Source organism: Camelus ferus, chromosome X, assembly GCF_009834535.1.
Source record: "Camelus ferus isolate YT-003-E chromosome X, BCGSAC_Cfer_1.0, whole genome shotgun sequence".
Taxonomy (NCBI): domain Eukaryota; kingdom Metazoa; phylum Chordata; class Mammalia; order Artiodactyla; family Camelidae; genus Camelus; species Camelus ferus.
The window spans coordinates 94,868,956-94,890,528 of NC_045732.1; the positions used below are offsets into that span (position 1 = coordinate 94,868,956).

A 21,573-nucleotide genomic window follows, 5' to 3' on the forward strand; every position below is an offset into this window, starting at 1 on the left:
AAAGTTGCATGGTCATTTTTGTGAATGATTTTTTATGGTTAGGGTAGCATTACTAATTTTCTTTCCCCCTCCCTTAAGTGGTTAAACCATGGCAGCATCAGGATATTGAGATCTGGACTATACATCTAACCAACTGTCCTTTTTTTAATCAAGTCATTTAAGTCTACATAATCATTATAAGGCTAACAATGAAATAATATATATGAAAAAGACTTTGAAAAAGTTTAAGTTGCTAAATAAACTAAGTAATATCAATTCAGCCTACATTTCTTCAGTGCTTACTATATACAAGAGTCTGTACTGATTGCTGGGGATTATAAGAATGAATGAGATGCAATCCCTGTCCTCAAGGTGACAGCAATCTTGTTTTGAAAATAGACATATGAACAGCTAAACTGTATTTCAATTTAGAAATAAAGTTAATGCTATGATACAGATTTTTAAAAATGTGTTATGGAAGTGCCAATGGGAAGGCAGTTGATACTGACAAAGAGGAACAGAGAATTTCAGATATGGGACAGAAGAAAGAGAATGAATTCTAAGATGAAGGAACAGCATGTGTGTAGGCATGAAAGTTTTTTTTTTTCTTCCAAGGATGCCAAGTAATTCATTATGGTTGAAGTAGAAGATATGGCATATGACCACGCGAGAGTAGGAGTTAAAGGGATTGAAAGCAGAATGAGACTGGGAGAATGATTCACATTTGCATTATGAAGGCCCTTACACATGTCATTCTAAGGAATTTTCGTAGAGTTTGATAGCCAGTAGATGAAGGATTTTGACCAGAAGAACAGTGTGGTGTTTTAGACGATACCAGCTTCTGTTACAAACTAAACTAAAAGTGTACAATGGCTCAAAAATAGTAATTTATTTCTTGTTCATCTGAATGCAACCCGAGAAATCCTCCTTAGTAGGCAGTTCTCCCGTTTGACTCAGGCCTCAGGCTCTTTCCATTCTGTGGCTCCACTGTCTTCTACACATGGCTTGAAGAGTTGCCATGTTTATCTACGTTAAGCTAGAGGAAGGAAGAAGAGCAAATAAGATCATGAATGGGCGGTTTTTATGGATCAGACCTGGAAATGGTACTTGGTACTTCTGTTATCTAGACTCAGTCACATGTCTAGACCTATCTGTAAGAAAGGCTGGAAAATGTAGTCTGTATTCCTTGGAAGAAGGAGGGAAATGGTATAGTGAACAGCTAGGTAGCCTGTGCCATGCATAGGCAGATTTAGTTTTTAGAAAGCACATTCTGGTGGCAATGCTGATGCTGGATTGGAAGAGGAGTACTAAAGGCAGGCTGTTCTAATAGTTTAGAGGAGGCATAATGAAGCCCCTCAGGCAATGCCTCAGGCATCTGCAGCAGGGGTGAAACAGGGATATGTTGCAGAGGCTGGATTTGGTGACTGAGATTTTGGAGGCACAGAGGTTGTTGGAATGTTCAACAAGATGAATGATGAATTCTCTATTTCATGTTAACAATGCCCATCCAAAATTAAAAGATTGCAATCTTAGACTCATAATTATTGAGTGCTTAATGGATCCATGCCCTTTACTAAGAACTGTAGGAAAATAGAGTAGAAATAAAGAGCCCTTTTCCTTAAGGAGTTTTTAATCTATCTAAGGAGGGAGAATATACCCAAAGAAGAAGTTAAAAATGTTATGTATATCTGTAACATTAATTCACCACAGACTGAATTCAGAGTGCTAGAGATATTCAGAGATTTGTGATCAGGGGTGCATGGGATCATTTGGACTAAGTTTGGGGTTTAGCTTTTATTCCTTCATTTAAGAAACATGTGTTAAATATATGGTGTGCTTGATAACCATAGTGCCTGGCTCAAAAAGTGGTTCAAATAATATTTGTTGAATCAAATATTAGTTATTTAATGAAACAAAACACAATTGCTTTGGAGGGACTTATTGGAAATTAAGTCATATGTTCCAAAGGATTAACATACAGGTAAACAAGCTGCTACAATAAAGTGTAACAGGTGCTGGAATAGATTGTTCCAGTCAGGGCACAAAAGAAGATGTGTTCAGAAAAATATTTGTAGAGGAGAAGGCCCTTGAGCTTGTCATAAGAGTGCAGGTGACCACACAAACCAAAGATGAAAGATGAGGAGAAAAAGGTCTTTCCAATACAGAGGCAGAGAGGGAAAAATGACAAGTGAGTAGGCAGGAGGTGAAGTACAGTGTTCCTTGAGGGTGAGGTCCAGTTTGTGTTACTGTCTGTACCCTCTTGCCTACCATGATACTTAGTTAGCCCTTCTCAGATGCTCAGAAATGTTGGATTCTATCACTGTATGCCTCCTCATAGTCCATGCTAGTGTGTTTAGTTTACTTCGCTCCAACTTCAGACATCAAAGTAATTAACAGAGGTGGTAAAATAATGATTTTTCCATCAGGAGTTGAAGGCTCTGCTTGTCCCTGCTGGTGACCTCACTTTGCATTCCCCTAAGGCTACAAAGTCATTTGCAGGTGTATGTGGTTGCTTTAAATCACAGTTGCAAACCATCACTGATAGAAGCCATCTGAGTCCCAATTTCTGTTCAAAGTGAGATGCCTAACTGAAATAACAGTATCACCAAATACTGTCTTGAATTCAAAATCAGATTGAGGCAACAAATAAAGTTTTATGTGATGTGAATCACCAACGGTTTGAATTTCTCTTACTATAGCAGAACTATATTTCTTAAAAGCTAACAACCATATTTTCTCAGTTAAATTTACTGTTTGAAGTGTGTAAGTACACTTTGGTCCTTGAAGGATAATAATTTTAACCTGAAATATTTCAGAATAACATAATAAGTTAAGAAATGAGCACTTGGGCAAGGACTTTGCAAATGTAATTTTATTTCATTGGAGGTTTTGTATCTATACTCAGTTGTGTGTTAGTGTATAAAATAAGTATCTATTATAATTTAAACTTTGGTTTAATTTTCTGTGAACTCAATCTCTAATCCACCTGGGCAGAATGATACTCTTTTAAAATGAAATATACCTGAAGCCTCTTTGGTGTTTTCCTGCTAATAAACACCTACATTATAAAAGTAGGGTAGGGTGAATATTTGATGTCAGACAGACTGAAGTTCAGTTCCCAGGTTTGCCACTTAGTAACAAGGTGCCCTGTCTAAGCCTTGGTTTCCTCATCTGTGTCTTTGTCCATTGGGGTTACTATAATAGAACACCATAGACTGGGTGGCTTATAAACAACAAAAATGTATTTCTCACAGTTTCAGAGGCTGGGAAGTCCAAAATCAAAGCACCAGCAGAGCAAACCAGTGTCTGGTGAGAGCTCACTTCCTATTCATAGACGGCCATATTTGCACTGTGTCTTTACATGGTAGAGGGGATGAGGGAGCTCTGTGGGGTCTCTTTTTAAGGGCTGTAACCCCATTCATGAGGGCTCCACTTTCATGATCTAAGAACCTCTCCAAGGATCCACCTACCAATACCATCACATTGGAGATTAGGTTTCAACATAGGAAATTTGAGTGGACACAAACATTCCTTCTGTAAGTCAAAAAAATCTCTTGTAGGATTTTTTTGAGAGTCAGAGGTGGTATTGTGGAGATCACCACATATGAGATCTTTAAAGACTGGGAACTTCTATTGCCACCAGTGTTGTCTGTATCTTTCAATTAAAATCATTCTTTGTGGGCGGGAGGGGGAAGGTGTGTTTGGAACTGTCCTCTATATAATAACACTTCTAAAACTTTTTCCCCTTTGCACCAAGACATTATGTACAACTACAATGTCTGCAGCAGGTAAAGTGAAAGTGAGGGCCTCAAAGCTCCAGTCCCCATCCTAGTCCCTAAGACATTTTGCTGAAATAATCTGAAAACCATTTCCTCAGTGGCACACATTTAAAAGGATGGGGGAAACTTAAAACGTAACATTAAGAACAATAGCGAGATGATTAGGAAAACACTGTGTAGTTTCTGGTAGATTCCTATATGATCTAAAGAGTCTATGGTCAGTATGATTAAATCCCTGCTGTAAGGACCTACGAGAAAATTGTGCACTATGCCTACTGACCATATCATTTCAAAAAGAAACAAATGGAAATGGATGTTCTTTGAATAGAGAGGTATAAGCTTTTTATGGTTTCCTATCTTTCTTGCAGTCTTGCCAAGGAAGTTACCTACAACTTTGCCCACAATTATTAAAGGAAGGGACTGATTCTCTCAGATAATGCAAGGCTACTACTAGAGCAAATGGCTTTTTTTTTTTTTTTAATGTGAATGGGAGCAGTAACCCTTTCTCAAGATACTTCGTTACAATCCATCAGAAAATGACTGTAAAATACTAGTTGTTAGAATAAGACTCTGTGCAGCCATTTCCCAGAATACTGTTTTCATAAATCTGTAGATTTTCAGTATACTCAATGATCCATGGTATCTCTAATGTGAACTGTCACTCCCTGGGCTGGAGCACTCTTGTGCAGTGTGTGGTCTCCATAGCATTATACAGTGACCCTGAAATAGTCACAGTTTTTAATGAAGATGAACTGTTTGGGTAATTAAAAATGGCAGCTAATTAAAAATATAATTTTCACTTAAAATTGTTTGCAGAATCTTTAGCAATTGTGTTCAAATAAAGCATTAAAACCACCTATATTCTTGAATTTCAAGAGCTTCTCTGTAGGTAGGTAAAAATAGGAGGAATTCAGCTGTCAACAAAATTATAAGTAGATTAGGTGCTATCTATGAATTTAAATGTAAAATTTGTAATAATCCTTCTGGAGGTGATTGAGTTGAATATAATTTACTCACATTGACAGATGAAACTCCTTCTTTTACTTTTTTTATGACTTAAAATATATTGGAAATATAAATGCATCCCCTTGACTCATAAGCTGAAGTACATTTAGAATATTGAAAAACCAAGGCAACATTTCTTTCAGTCCTTAAAAGCAAATTTTTCACAAAAGTTCCACTCTTTGGAACAAAAGTAGTTTGCAGTTTAAGAGAACAATTGAATAATCCTGGCAGTGACCTCTATTTTGTGAAATGAATTCACTGAGTAATGAAAACCAAACCAGTACAACAGGGATCAGCAAACTATGGCCCGTGGGCCAAATCTGGCCTAGCGTCTCTTTTTGTAAATGAAGTTTAACTGGATCACAACCACACCCATTCATTATGTATTGGTTGCTTTGGAGAGTGGAATACTTGGACAGAGACCTTATGACCTGCAAAGCGCTAAACATTTACTATTTGGTCCTTCACAGAAAAAGTTTGTTGACTTATGCAATATTAAGTTATTTCAGATAAATATTAAATTATAATTTAATATTTCACATTAAGTTATATGGTTGTGTGAACAAATTCCTAAATATAGGAAAGAATATTGTACACCACTTTACTTTAAATGTGAATTATTATCGGTAAAGTTATTGGAAATTAAATAGAAGATTTTAAACCTCCCTGTTATACAACCCTAGCACACCCAGACTAAATGGCGTCAAATGCCAACACTGGTATCAAGCCATCCCGAAGAGGGAGCTGTTGTGACAGTCAGAATTTGAGGGAGAAACAGAAAGTCAGTTCTGGAATACAGGAATTCAACATCAGGAAGACTGGGAGAAACGATTAAGAGGAGTGTTGCTCAGACTTTATTTGCAGAACCCTTTCTTCAAACAAAATTTCGAGTTGAAGCCCAAGATATGAAAAACAAAAAGGTGAAGGTGATGATGAAGCTGGAGTGGATAAGTGTTAAAGTTCTGCTTGCCTGGATCTCTCCTTTCTCTGTCTTTCTCTTCCGTGAAGAGGAGCTATTTTCAATTAGCAGTGTATCACTGAGAATGAATCAGAAAGCTTACTCAGAGAAATAGAGTATGTATGTCTAGCCCATCTAACTTCCAGCATGTCCTGATACGTTTCTTATGCTCAGTTGCTATCATCTCCCACTTATTTTTGTCCTTTATTTTCCTGTTATGAAATGTTTGTGACATACTGAAAAAAGTTGTGTTTAATATTTGCTCATCAAATTTTGTACAACTTTAAACCAAGTAAATTTGCACATAAATGGAGAAATAGTTTGGAATGCTTTTCAGCCAGTATTCATGGAAAAAGTTTATTACTTCTTCAAAACAAACAATATGTTTGACATTCTGTTCATGATATTAACATGCTTATGTTTAATTGATTAAACCAGTACTATCACAAGAATGAATAATGATAACAGTAATGGATGTGACTTACTGAGTATTATGTGCCAGGCACTATTCTCAGTACTTTCTGTGGATTAATTCATTAATCTTTACAAAATCCCTATGGCATAGAGCCTCTATTATTATCATCATTTGAAGCTGAAGAAACTGAAGCACAGAGTAGTTAAGTAAGTTACTCAAGGTTACCTAGCTGGAGTGGCAGAGCTGGAATTAGGGCTTTGAACACAGTCTAACTATAGAACTCTCTCTCTCATTCTCTCATAATCACTATTTTTTTTCCTGCCCTCTGTTGATGTGATCTTATTCTTTTTCTTCCTCTACTAGAAATTATTCATTTTAATTCCATTATTTTAGTAGATACCTTTAATTTTTATCATCTTTATTTGGCTTGGAGTCTAAAATTAATCAGTTTCTCTACCCTTTTCCTAAACAATAGATGGAGCTTTGAATGCTTTAATTTGGACCATCCCCTCTTCATTTACATGTAATTATTATCTAGGTTTTTGGCACCACTTTTTCTTAAAAAACCAAAAGTATTTATTATAATATTGTCCACATTCAGTATTCATTTAGATTCACCCATGTGCTTACCAGTTATTTACTCACCACTCCTTGCAGCTCACTGCTTTCTTCTAAACTCAGTTTTATGCTTCCTGAAGTGCATCCTCTCATAGTTCTTTCAGTAAGGGTCTGTTGGTGGTAAATTCTTCTTCTTTATCAGAAATTGTCTTCATTTCAGCATCAGTCTTTTATTTTTAAGCATCAGTCTTGACTAACAAATTCACTAGATACAGAATCCCATATTGACAGTTTTCTCTAAGCATCTTGGAAATATTGCTTCATGAACTATCAGTTAGGATCCTTCCTGGTAACATAATACCCCAAAATAATGGCTTAAACAATAAAGATATGTATTTTCCTCTCATAACAAGCAATCCAGAGCTAGGTAGTACCAGCATTCATTAATTGAGCAACACAGTGTGTCAGAGCTCTGAATCAGCATCTCTGTGACTCTGGCTTGTCTGTTATAGTTGCTAAATGACTAACAGCCCCAAACATCATGTCCTCACAATGACAATGTCCAAAGGCTGGAAAGAAGAACAGATTTCTCTCTCTCTCGCTCCCCCCCCCCCATCTGTCCATATGTATATATATCAGATAGGATAATCTTTCCCAGAAGCCTCTTTTAGACTGCCTCTCAGCTGGAACTGGGTTGATGTGTCCACCCTCTAATCTACTCACTGGCAAAGGGGAATGGAATACCCTGATTTGCTTAAACTGGTAGTGGAGCTCAGAGTGGGGCACATCTTTCATACCTGAACAACTGAGGGTTCTGTTAGCAATGCAAAAGAGGTTAATGACTATTGTCCCACATTATCTCATAGCTCCTGTAGTGCAATTGAGAAATCAGCTGTCAGTCAAATTAAGTATAGTTCCATTGTAAGCTATCTCTATCTAGTTGTCTTAAAATTTTCTCTTTCTCTTTGATGTTGTGTTAATTCACATCATTCAAGAAGCAGGTACTAAGAAGGGATTAGATGGGCAAGAGTTTTTTGGAAGATAAAGGAGCAGGAGCAGAAGACAGGGAGGATCTTTGGAACAAAATGCAAGGTCTATTAACTCTGGGAGAGAGAAAATTGAGTAGGAAGAGTTTCAGACTACAGTGTGGATCCAGGAAAGTTTTGGCCAGGCTGGTGGAGAGTCCTAAAGCCAAGGTTACTGCTAAAGGAGTCCCCCATCTTACAGCAATGGCTTATATTTGTACCCAAACCTCGTTGAATCATTGACTTGGGGTACCCATAGGAAGTCTGGCCTCAGCATGAACCTAATACTGGATTCAGAAGGGGAGGAACTGAGGCTGTTAGTCAATTATGCATCCATAACTGATCTACACGGTGCATTCATGGCTGCCTCAGATGTTCTTAAGGTTGGATTTACTTTTGTTTACCCTGCTTGGAGGCTGTGCTTCCTAAATCTGAGAATTTTCACAGAATCTCAGATTCTTTTATCATTCTTGAGAAATTCTCAGTTACCATTGTTTCTTCTCATTTTCTTTATTCTCTGCTTCTGGAACATTTATTAGATCTATATTGTACCATGTTATTCCTATCTTCCATGACCCTTAAGCTTTCTTTTAGATTTTCTAGGTCTTTATCTGTCTGCATTGCATTCTGTGTAATTTCTAGATGTACATTTAAGTTCACTAATTCTTGCTTCATTTGTGCCTTACTTACTATTTAACTTGTCCTTTGTGTTTTATTTTCCATTGAGTTTTAACATTAATATTATATTTTTTAATTTTAGAATTTCTATTAGCTCTTTTTAAAGTCTACATCATCTTTTTTAAAATGAGTAGTGCTTTGTTCTCATGTTTTGCATTCTTCCTTTATGCATTTTAAACATATGCTTATTTACAGTCTCTGAACAATGGCACTATTATCTGAAATTCTCAGAAATCTAATCTTACAGTTTGTTGAGTCTATTGACTTTTGTTTAAGGCCAACTGTTTTCTCATATAATTTTTAATTTTAGATTGTGATCTCATTTACAGTTGCCTCTGCCAGGGCCTCCAGATACTTCTATACTAATGTCTCATATTGCTAGTTGCTAGACCATGCAGAAATTGTAAACTCAACTCTAAATCCGTGTGTGATATAGGCCCATGCTTATGAATTCTCAGGAATGATTTTTATTGTTTTCACCCAGAGGACAGTCCAGGACAAACAAGATTCTTTTTTTTTTTAAATTGAAGTACAGTCATTTACAGTGTGTCAATTTCTAGTGAACAGCACAATGTCCCAACCTTGCATATACATACATATATTTATTTTCATATTCTTTTTCATTAAAGGTTATTACAAGATATTGAATATAGTTCCCTGTGCTATACAGAAGAAACCTGGTTTGTTTTTTTTTAATCTACAAACAAGATTCTTTCTTGTCTCCTTGTGTCAGTGAGCAGAAGTATACCCTTTTTCTAGTACATCCTTTTTTGACATTTATGAAGCATATATGAAGGTTCATACATGGGCAACATGTAGGTCTCAGTTAAACTCCCTACCTTGCAAAGACCCGAAGCCCATCTCCTCCCTCTTTCACCTTAGCCTTAAAACCCGTGTCCTTAGGTGCACCTGCAGGGGAGCTGCCCCATCAACTCCTGGGTCATTCTTGTTTACAATTCCCATCTTGGTTTTGGCTTCTGGGTTTTTTTTTTTTTTTTTTTTTCACTTCTTCTGAGTGCCATTTTTCATGTAAAAGAATATATGTTATGTTTATTCAGCATTTCTAGATGTTTCGTAGTGTGAAAATTTTTAGGTTTTCTAGTCTGCTATTATTTCCAGAAGCTGAATTCTTACTTCTGTCTCTATACAATCTCCCTGTAGTTTAGTTTCCCAGCACCAACTTTCCTTGCTGTCGACACACCCACTCTTCAGAGTTTAAGAAATCATGATATTAGAAAAAATCTTGACACCTCTGACTTCAGAGAAAACTGTAGTGCTTCCAGGGATACTAGAAAAGGTCTTAGATATGTAGGCAAGAAATGCTGGGAAGTGTTTTGACCAAGCTTACCATTGCATCACTGAAGCAAAAGCAGAGATCATTTTTCGAGAGAGTACTAAAAAGGCATATGGCACCTTCTTTTAGCATAGGCCACTATTTCAAGGAAATTGCTCTTAAAGTTATCTGTTTTCTATCATCTAGTAAGGAAACAAGCCTGTTGTGACCAAGCTGGTTAGTTGTGTAAGTTATAAAGTTTTGTTTTGTCATTTAAGACTTATTTTTCTTAAGAAGGTTTGTGTTCCTAAATCCTGTAAAAGCTGGATGAAAAGAAGTCAGCTGCTGCATTATCACAGATGTAAGGTCCCATCTAGTGGCAAATGCAAACACAGGTCCATACACTACACAAAAATAAAAACAGGGTTTCTTTTTCATGTTATTGGTAGAGAATGATATATATCAGCCTTTCAACATCAACTTTTTAATAAAAATCTCCTTTACAGTAGGTTGTAATATTGTTGTAAAGTTCCTGTAAAGGAGATTTTAAATTGTTATCAGTCAAGTAACTATTTGAAATTAGAGATTGGCTTTTAAAATAGTTACCTATTATATGCCACTTAAGGGACAAATTTTTGTTGGATTTAATATTGCAAATTCTCATAATTTTAAAACTTGTATTGACAGGATTGAGCTAAAACTTAGCCTGAAATATTCCATGAAAAGGGTACAAGGAAGATTGTAGAGAGAGAGTTTGTTTCACCTGCTGAAGAGCATAAACTACTTCAAGCACGTTAAAAGCAATATTAAGAATACAATAGACATTTTTACTGCTTTTGTTTAAAACAGTGACCCTAAGGGCCTGTATAGGACATAAGTAGTACTAACATTTATGCAGTGCAATTGTAAGTAAATACACATACTTATATTTTAAATGTGATTTGGACTTAGCAATGAAACTTGAGTCTCCCAATTAGGCTGAATTAATAGAGTTGAAAATATTTCTACCCATTTTCTTAAATGTAAATATTTTATATGCTGAGGGAAAGCACAGTTTCTTTTTCTCAAGCTGTTTTCTTAGGGAATCATTACATTTTCATGACTCACATCTTTGGATTCTGTTTTTACTTACAATTCCAAATTGAGCTGTTCATGTCTCTTCTGTATTTCAAGCCGTCTTTTGTCCCATTCATTTTGAAGATGCGGGGTGAGTGGATAATATTCAATCCAAACAACATGACTACACATAATTTAAAGTATTCACTGCATTTTAAACTGACATTTAAGGATTGCTGTGGACTAATTTATCCTGCCCTCTTCAGCCCACATATTTCTTCTGTGCGTAATTCCTTCTTGAAGTTAATGGGAATTTGGCATGTGGCAGGAGTACATGTTTCATGAAATGGGAATCTGGAATCTGTCATTTAATAAGAAATCTGCTTCTACCTTAATTGGGCTGTCTCCCTAATGTCTTTCACTAATACTATAACAGCATAGGCAGGCCTTCCATCCTAGTTGGAAATGAAGCTGTTTTAAAATGCAAGGTATATGTGGGTTACCATGGGCAGAAGGCAAGTAGTATGATCTATCAGGTTGAAGATAGGATTCTGAAATGTTATCCTTACTGAACATAACATAAAAGTAAAAATTTCTATGTGCTGCATTGCAAACATTTTCATGATAACACATGCTTTCACTTACCCAGACCAGTAAACACTGGGAAACATCTTAATTATACAGTGAACTTCAGGACTAGGACTTTAAATTGAAGAGAAAGTAATGGCTTTTCTAATTGTTCTTCAGTGCTGTGCACACTGCCCTGAGTTTAGCCTTTACTTTGATATATACATTTTCTACATTTTCCATTATGCAGATGGTATTTCTTATAAGTAGATTGAAATAATTTTTAGCATCTAAAACATTTTTCAATTAGTTATTGGTGATTTGCCAACATATTAAATGAACTATAATATCCATGCAAGGGAATACTATGCAGCTTAAAAGAAAAATCATAAGGAAGATTTCTATGCACTGCTATGGAATGATCTCAAGATGTATTTTTCAGTGGAAAAAAGCAACATGTAAACATGTATATGTGGTGTACTATATGTATGGATAGAAGGGGGGAAATAGTTATATGTATTCGTATATTGTGCACTAGCATGAAAAAATACTGGAAAGATGAATGAGAAACTATTAAAAATGATTACCTCCAGGGGTTGAAGGAAGAGTGGGATAGATGGGCAAAAAAGAGAAAATGAAACTTCTCAGTGTATGTCTTTGTATACAGGTTTGGGTTTGTTGGTTTGTTTTTAGTTTTGAAACATGTTAATTTAATGGAATAGACAGAAAAGGAGTTTACCAATACCAATATATAAAAGAGTTTTTTACTGTTGATTCTCCATAAGTTTACATGTTGGACCTAGATTTTTTTTTTCTTGACTCTGCCACTAGTTAGCTGTATGACCTTAAGCAACTCACTTAACTCATCTGTACTTCAAGAAAGTTAGAAGGGATAGTTTCCAAGGTCCCTTCCAGCTCTAACATTCTATGACATGCAAATAGGTGACAGCATAATATAGGTATATATGTCAACTTCTTAAGGACTAGAAGTGTGTCTGATTGATAAGAATATTTATTGCTGCTCTAGGGTTTTCTGTTTTAGCTAATTTTTTCTCCAAAAAAAAAGTGACAGTTCATGTGAGTTTTCTTACTCAGGGAGATAGGTGCCTATATATGTGTTACCTTTTGAAATTAGATATACATTACCTTCTGAAAACCCAAATTTACAGCTATGCTAAAGAGAATTTCTTTTAACTTTGGGTGAAAACTTTATTCAAATATTTTTTAAGATACTATAAGTGTACTAACACAGATAAACTCAAAACATTGACTTTAATTGCTAATCAGTATTTTGATAAGCTTCTGAGTCTTTATTAAATATGTGTTCATGTTTGATATCCATTCTGTTTAAGCTTCAATTATTTAATTACAGGTCTTGATATGAAACTAATCATGCATATATCCATACGAAGCTTGCATACTGACGGGATGAAATCATTAAACAGTCATTACTGTAAACTGACGTTGGCCTGAAATTTTTGCATTTAACGGGGGAGTTGATGCTTGATGAACAATCCAATTAAAACTGGCAACAAAAGACCTAAAATGTCAGCCAAATTGCTTTTTAATAGTCAATGCAGCCGTCACAAAACATAAACATTAAAGTCCCCATAGAAGCATAAAGCTTCATGGTGAAACAATTCTAGAAAATGAATAATAATTACAGCATCTTGAGGATTCTTTTAATAGATGTGCACTCATTAAAAATATTTTGTTGGTTAGAATCAGATGATAAAGTATGTTTCACTGCATACTTTCTTATATTTCTTATAGTAATGGTTTTACTTAATATTAGATCAATATAATTTCTATGATGACCCCCAAAAAAAGTATTTTAAAAGGCATTTTACTAACCTAGAGGACAGATTCTGAAAAAACACACAATATGACCTGCTAACATCTCAAAATACAAAACAATAATGAATCCTCAGTTACACTGAAGTTGAAATGAAAAGGCAGGGAAGCCAACTGTGATTTTTTACAAGTAGCCTAAAAGCAATAGCCAACATTTACTCTCTGGAAGCTCTGGGTGCACAATACTGGATATGTGACTGGTTTAATCACCTAGATGTTTCCTACTCTCTAGCAGTTAGATTTTTAGTTGAAGATACAAATCCAAATATTTTATTGAATTTTTCACCTTTAGTTCAGATGTTTCACACGTGGAGGCCAAAGTATTAGATTGCTTTGAAAGCTTGTCTTGTATGTTACAAGTAATTCGACTTCTCCCTGTCATTACTGCCATGTGTTTCAATGAGCAGAGAGAGAAATTGTGAGGGTTTTATCTTTGTGGCATTATAACACAGGAGAAAATAGCAAATGGCTCCTAGGGGAAATGTTTAAAACATCAGGGCTTTAATAATACATTCATTTATTTTTCCAATAAACATTTGCTGAGCACTTAGTATGTGTCAACATGGTGTTGACCACTCCGGGAATCTGGAGCTGAGTAAGATCTGGATACCATCCTAAGCTTTCTATCGAGTTGAAGGTTAAACATGTAAACAAACAGCTGTAATATATGGGAGAAAAGTGAAGAATACAAATCAGGAAATAAAAAATCTTGTCTCCCAGATTCACATATGACTTAAGACTCCTTAGCCTACCATATATTTTTTGAAAATATTTTGTAGCATAGACATACACAGTAGAGCCCTCAAACAGATGGCGTCCTAATGCATTTATGTATTAGAATATCTGTCAATTAAATATTGCCTTCCTCTACAATCATGGAGTGTAATTTTGTGTGCTATGAAGGGTAAATTGGCGTTCACACTTCTCCAGCTGTGGTTTCCCTGTTTTATCTTTTGAGGAAGTTAGTTCTGTGTTTTCAGAACAACAGTTAAAAAAAAAATCCCTCAAAGGAGTGATAGACACACAGGGACTTCAAACTCTATTAGCTGAAACAGTGAGGAGAAAACCCTATAGGAATATAAAGGAAACTTTAATGGCACCATATCACAAAATATTAAATGACCCAACTATCTATAAAAAATTGCTTATATTTTAATTTTTTTTTCTTAATACAATGATGACTAAAATATGGAGGGAAAATTCTCCATGTAAGCTATATCTCTAAACCACCATGTCAGCCTGTGGGAAAATAAAAATGCCTTGGTCTGTATCATGTGCATAATCTAATAAAATGATGTCAGCAATTTAAGTGTTGCCTTGAACAGACCAAACCAGCCAGCTCTTTTGCCAATATATGGATCATAGAGGAATAGATATAAATATAATTTTCTACCCCAAAATTAATATTTTAATATTCAGGCATTTAGAAAAGAACAGTGAAGCTTTCGGTGTGAAAAAGAATAGATCATAGATGATAAAAATTTTTATGACTTCATGTAATTTGCTTTATGTTTTGCATTTGTCAATGTCCACTAAAACTAAACACCATATTTTACATATTTAGCAAAGGATCGGAGCCTGTTATTTCCTAGGCATTGATTGTTCTGGGCACCAAAGATTCAAGGATGAGTAAGACATAACACTTCACCTTCAAGCACCTCACTGCCTAGCTGAAGAAACTCACACAAAGAAATAATTATAATAATGTTGTGAGGTCTCTGATAGATAACTGTAATAAATTATGTGAGAATACAGGAAAGGGAAAAGATGGAGACATCACAGAGGAGGTAACATTGCCTAGAACACTTGTATTCATCCTTCAAGACCCAGCTTCATTGAGGAAGTGGGGAGACAATAGCATCTAAGCAAAGGAAGCACGTACAGAACTGTGGAGACACAGAGAGGCGTGGCCTGTGTGCAATGGAGGGACAGGAGATAAAGCCGCCGGCACTTATATGCTCTGCTTAGGATTTTGTACTATATCTTATAGGCAATGAAGAGCCACTGTATTAATCATAATTAAGAAAACAGTAGTGGATTCATTCATTTTGATTAGTCATTGATAATACATACATGTAATTAAATAAGTTGATAATTACTTCCAGAGATATCACATATCCTTATTTCGATAGGAATCAAATATTTGAATTCCAGGGTGTTTTCTATACTCAGTGTTTCCCACATTCCTCTGAATATATTTAGTCAGGTAAAGATTTTCTAAAATGATTTCTTTATAAAGCATTTTTTCTCATAAAAGCAGGAATAAAACCAGTATCATGCTTATCTAGAAACCCTCAATTTTTAAATGTAATGTTCAAGTAGAACTCTTAAGAGAGGGCCAACAATGAATTTACCCCACACTATTAATACCTAACTGAAGGATTGCCAGAAAATGTATTTTTATTATCCACCATTATTTTAATGTTAAAACCAGTAACATGGAGACTTTTGGCATCATACATTACTTTTGAGCAACTTAATGATTTAATAGGTGACATGGTATACAGATCAGTCACTTTCCATTTATTTTTCTCAAAATTTCTCACAAATATATTTTACATTTTAATAGACAAAACTGAAACCAAAGTTTCATGAAACAATTCGTACCTTTGCTAAACAAATTCTTTCCTTCAGTAAAAAATGAAATCATAGAGCTAATGCTCTATGATGTGTTCTATTCTATTTCATTCTTTTAATACTGGTCAGAATTGGTCTCACAGTCCATCAATTGGTCATAGCCAGAGTTTGAAAACATTATCATGATTAGAATAGTTGAAAGAAGGCTGGATCTCAGGTCAAAAGAGTATTGGATTAGAAGTTGAAAGACTTGAGTTCTTTTCCTTCACTTACTATCTCTGTGACCTTGGCAAGGTCAGTTAAATTCTCCGTATTTTTGATATCCAGAGTGGGGATGGTACCCTCCTTGTCTATCTCACAGACTCCTGTTGTAAGGAACAAATGAGATAATATATTTCAAAGTGCTTTGCAAATCATAAAACACTGTGTAGGTGTGAGGAGGTGATAGCCATGAAATGAGACTATACTTCATTGTTATGTATTTCACATGACTTTGGTGAACCTTTTAATCCTTCGAATTTATTTCTGAAAAATAATTTCCTTAAGGGTGTCTAATCACACCAGATACATATGAAAATAAGATTGATAAATTGTTTCCCATTCTGAATAAGAGACAACAGTGACATTAGTTCAAGTACAGTTTACATTTCTGGCCTCTCAGAAGAGAACCTGATACAGATCACCACCCTTCAAATGAAGATACTTGTTAAAATAATGGGAGAAATGCATGGCTTCATATTATGTAATTTGCTTATATGATACATCTTTTATGATACATGGTGCTGCTGCTAAAGTTAGCCTTTGGCAAAGATATGTCATAAACACGTTAGCAGAACTCTAATAGGAAGAAATCTATAACAGTGAAGAGGGAGACAGGCAAGCCATTCATTTGAAAAAGCAATGTTTAGTAAAATAGTATTATGAACTACCTGTGTTCTGTTCTTGCCTTGCTAAAAATGACCTGAAATTCCACATGCTTTGATGATCAACTATCCAGTTTTCTCCATCCTTCCAGCAAGCATTTATTGAGCACTGACAGTGTGCCACACTGCAGGTGTTAATGGTGTCATAAGAAAAAAAGAAGCCAGGGTTGCTGCCTTTCAAAGAATTTATGGCCTGTGAGGGAAGGTGAAACAAGTATTTAAATACAAGGCACAGTATTAGGCTGTGTCGGTTGTGTACAACAGAGACTTATTCAGAGTAGCTCAGGAGATGTAAATATGCATATCCGAAGATTGAAAATGAATCCATCTCTAGAAAGCTCAGCAGTACAAGTTTGTGAATCTTCAGCCAGGATTCTGCTATTTGTATGACACAACGGCCAGCTTCCCGTCTGCTTTTTTTCCATGACCATCTGCTTCTCTCCCTGCTACCACCTAGCTTCGCATGTCTTAGGAGGTGATCAGAGTATAAGAAGAATACAGTGCTGTAGGAGGTCAGAAGAGAAAAATATCGCTTCTTTATTTAGATTTCAAGGGATGCTTCACGAAAGGAGTAACATTGGTAATGGGCCTCGGAGGAGTAGGATGTAGACAGAGTATTGGCTGAACAAGGACATTCAAAGTGGAAAGCCAAGTATGAAAATAAAGGTTCAGAGCTGGAAAACACTAATTGTGTCTGTTGAATGCCAAACATTGCAACTTAGTTGGAGAAGAGTAATTACGGAAAGGTAGACTGTGGCAAAATCATGCCCTTTTAAACTCCCAAGTATTTTATAAACTTTTGAAGTGAATGGTAATGTCATCAGTCTGTATATACATATTAAATAGATAGTAATAACAGATAATATACAAAATGATTTTATATATATAATTAGTTTTCCAATTTAAGAAACAGTCTGAACAAAGCATACTTCAAAAATTATCTTCCATTGGCCTTTGCTTCTGTTTATTTTGCAAAAATTGGAACACATTTGTCACTCCATTGTCAAGCTTTTCTAGTAAGGCATGGCACTTGGCAATGTGTGGGTTGATAAAATAAGAAATTCCCTGTCTTTAGAATTCATCATGTAATTAAGGAACAAGACAAACAAGCACAAACACAGACATAACAGTTCCAGAGGCAGTTACTTGTATACAGCTGTCACCAAGTGCTTGCATAATCCCCAACCACTATACCCTGGTACCGCTACCCAAATCCCTCATCAGCTTTCTTGTCCCCTTATCTTCTTTCAGATCCCTGACTCCTCTGTCTACCCTTCAGCAGCACAAAGAGAACTCCTAATTGGTTCTCAAGTTCAAATATCTCGTCCTGGGTTTAAAGGTCAGCTACCAATTGCTGCCCACCCCCATACTCATCTGACATGTTCAGCTCCCATTTCTACCTAGCCAAGCTCTCCTCTCCAGGGTGGCAAACTTACTCATCATTGGAAGACATTGTCTTTTGAGGATCTCAGAGTCTTAATAGAAGGCAAAAGAGCAAACAATGAATTACTGATAAAATTTGATTGCCTTTGATAAAGTAACATGAATAAGGGCTTAAAACATAAAACATAAATTCCTTGATAAATGTTGGGTCAAAGCTTAATCAAACTCTATAAATAACAGTTATGTGTTAAATAGTCAAAATGTACCAGCAAAAGTCTTTTCTTCTTCTTTACTAATTCTCTAGGAAATAGAGGCTAACTAATCCAAGGTGACCTGATTACAACAGAATTCAACAAAGTCTCAGTCTGTTCCAGGATAGAAAGGTATCTTCTTATTTCTTTTGAATGCCCTCCAGAAAGAGAAGGCCACATCCAAGAATATTCCAAATTAATTTCGAAGTCAAGAGATATCTCTATGCCTATTACTTAATTCAACTACTGCACTGATCACCTTGTAAAGCACGCATATAAATGGCTATAGAAAGAAACAAACATGTCCTCTCATGAAACTTAGAATATTAGTGGAGTGATTATATATAGATTAATGATGTGGTAGTTAGTAGTGGCAGCTCCACTGAGAATAACAGACAGGCTCCTAGAGAGTCAAAGAACCTCATGTCCATCATTTTTTCAAATTGACTCTAAGCTTTTTAGAGTGTGTGTGCGTGTGTGCACACATGTGCAAATATATGTGTTTGCATGATAATACAGTTGAGCTTTCTTATGTAATCGGAAGGTGTAACATGTAATGTAGTTTATTGAACTTCTTTCTATAATCTTGGATTAGTAATATTTATATGATATTAAAACAAGATACTGTTAGTTCAGTATAAAACTATTATAATAGATTCATGGAAAATAATTTGCAATAATAAGAAAATATTTCTAAAATGAATGAACTTGACACTTTAAAAATCTGACTAAAACCACGGTCTTGCAATATGCTTTAATTGTATGTGTGTCTATCCCCCATGCTCCAGTCCCCAACCCATCAACCCACTATGAGCTTTTGAGACCAGTGACATTCATTTTCACCATTGTATCTTGTGTACAAAACATACCTAATACTTAATAAGTAGTCTATAAATGCTTATTTAGAGAATTAAATAACCAGTTTGGGGTAGGGAAAATATTAAATCAACATGTGTATAGTTTTTTGTTCCACCTTTTATTCCAGTGTTTGCTTCTGCCACCTTGCCATTCCCACATGTCACTCACTAAGCCATCAACAAACTCTGATCCTTTTCACTCAGGCCATTTCCCCTCCCTGACTGTCACTCAACTTTTCTGTGAACCTCATAGACTAGTCTGTTCACTCTTTACTGTTTCCTGCTCGTTAAGTCAGTTATGTTCATATGTATGTGCTTCCCCCCACCTCATGTCAATTGTATGACCTTCTCTGATGACCATGCATTTTTTCTTGTGGCGATTTTTTAGGCCAACGTGTATGTTAGGGGAAGGGGAGAAAGGATTGAATGGCAGATTGATGTCTGTAATGTTTGGAATGAGGTTAGTCAATAAAGAGAACACAAATGTATCTTTTGCTCTTTCTTGGTCCAACCTATACTATATTTTGGAAAAGACATAAGATGCTGATCATTAGGTATAAAGGTGGCAAATGATTATGACGTGGAGTAAAGACATCTTCATCACAAATGCCACCCTGGTTGACTGTGTGATCTTGGGCAAGCAGTATAAATTTTCCATGCTGAATTTTCCCTATCTTATATGTAAATATATTTATGTATTGCACCAGCAACTGTATAATCATAATAACTTACCATATCTTATAATGGGAATGATATATAAATGGAATGATGTTTGCACCTCTCTTTGTGTTGGAGAACTGAGAATAATTAAATACAGTAGAAAACCATTTATTTGGAATGCCTGAGACCTGATCTGTTCTACATTAATTATATCAGTGTTTATATATCCTAATTCCAAATGAGCATAACACTTTTTAAAGGGATATTAGCTCATAAATTATGCCATATAGTGTGGGATGGTATAGTGCGATACAATTTTTTTAAATCAACTGTGTTTTAGAAAGTATGAAACATAATATGGAATGTAAGATATGGTAGAAAATAAGCAATATTTTATTTATTGGTTTATTTTTATACATTGTTTAGTCAATAATATTTCAATTTTTTACATAGAACGTAGAAAATGCTACTGCACTGGGTACAGCCTAAGAGTTTAGAGATACAGTTTAGAAATTAGAGAGTTATTAGAATATTGGCTACAAAGATTTTTTAAACTCTGGTACTTTTTTCATAACTTTACCTCAGAAAATTATAATGATTTTTATACGTGAACTTGTAATTTTGAAAAAACAAAAACTTGAAATGAGCACACCAGATAATTCTGCATGCTTCTCACCCAAGAATTGCAGTTTTCTTTTTAAGATTAATGAGTGCAACTTTATTGAAATATATCTGTTGTAAAGACAAAATGATATGTACTGTAGCAGAGGTAGGAACAATGTGAAGTGAGGGTGTCCAGTGCCCTGGAGCCATCTGGGAAGGTCTGACAGAGGAGGCAACATTTTATCTGCCTTTTATTTTTTTAATTTTTTTAAATTTTAAGATGTGAGTCAGAAAATGTTTATTTAGTGTTAATGTATTATTATCCACATCAATTGAAGAATACGTTGGTGCTAGGAACTGAATTGTGTCCCACACTCCACCAAATTCATGTGTTGAAGCCCTAACCCCTAATGTGATGGAATTTCATGATGATTAGGGGTGAGAAGCATCTTTTTGTATGCTTGTTGGTCATTTGTATGTCTTCTTTGGATAAATGTCTATTCAAGTCCTTTGCCTATTTTAAGATAAGGTTATATTTCACTGTTGTTGAATTATAGGAGTTCTTTACCTAGTCTAGGTGTTAATCCCTGATCAGGTATATAGTTCAAAAATCTTTTTTCCCATTTCATAGATTACCTTTTCACTCTGTGGATTGTTTCCTTTGCTATGTGGAATGAACAATCATTAAAAAAAAAGTCATTTTTGGAAAAATTGTGTTATTCAGGTACTCCTGGATAAACAAACCTATTGTAATGTTGAGGACATTAGGGGTTTGGTTTTTGTTTGATTGTTTTTTAGTTGAAGTATAGTTGATGTACAATATTATATAAGTTACAGGTGTACAATATAGTGATTCACAATTTTTAAAGTCTATACTCCATTTGTAGTTTAAAAATATGAGCTATATTCCCTGTGGTGCACTATATATCCTTATAGCTTATTTTATACATAATAATTTTACCTCTAATCCCCTACCCCTATATTATCCCTCCCCCTTTCCCTCTCCCCACTGGTAACCACTAGTTTGTTCTCTATATCTGTGAGTCTGCTTCTGTTTTGTTATGTTTGCTAGTTTGTTGTATTTTTTAGATTCCACATATAAGTGATGTCTTACAGTATTTATCTTTCTCTGTCTGACTTATTTCACTTTAGCATAATACCCTCCAAGTCCA

At 35.3% G+C, this 21,573-nt stretch overlaps 1 protein-coding gene across 1 annotated transcript in view; it reads left to right on the forward strand.

The window, feature by feature from the left end:
- TENM1 (teneurin transmembrane protein 1) overlaps positions 1 to 21,573 on the forward strand; it is a 631,171-nt gene that overhangs the window by 299,423 nt on the left and 310,175 nt on the right. The gene's annotated exons all lie outside the window — the stretch shown is intronic.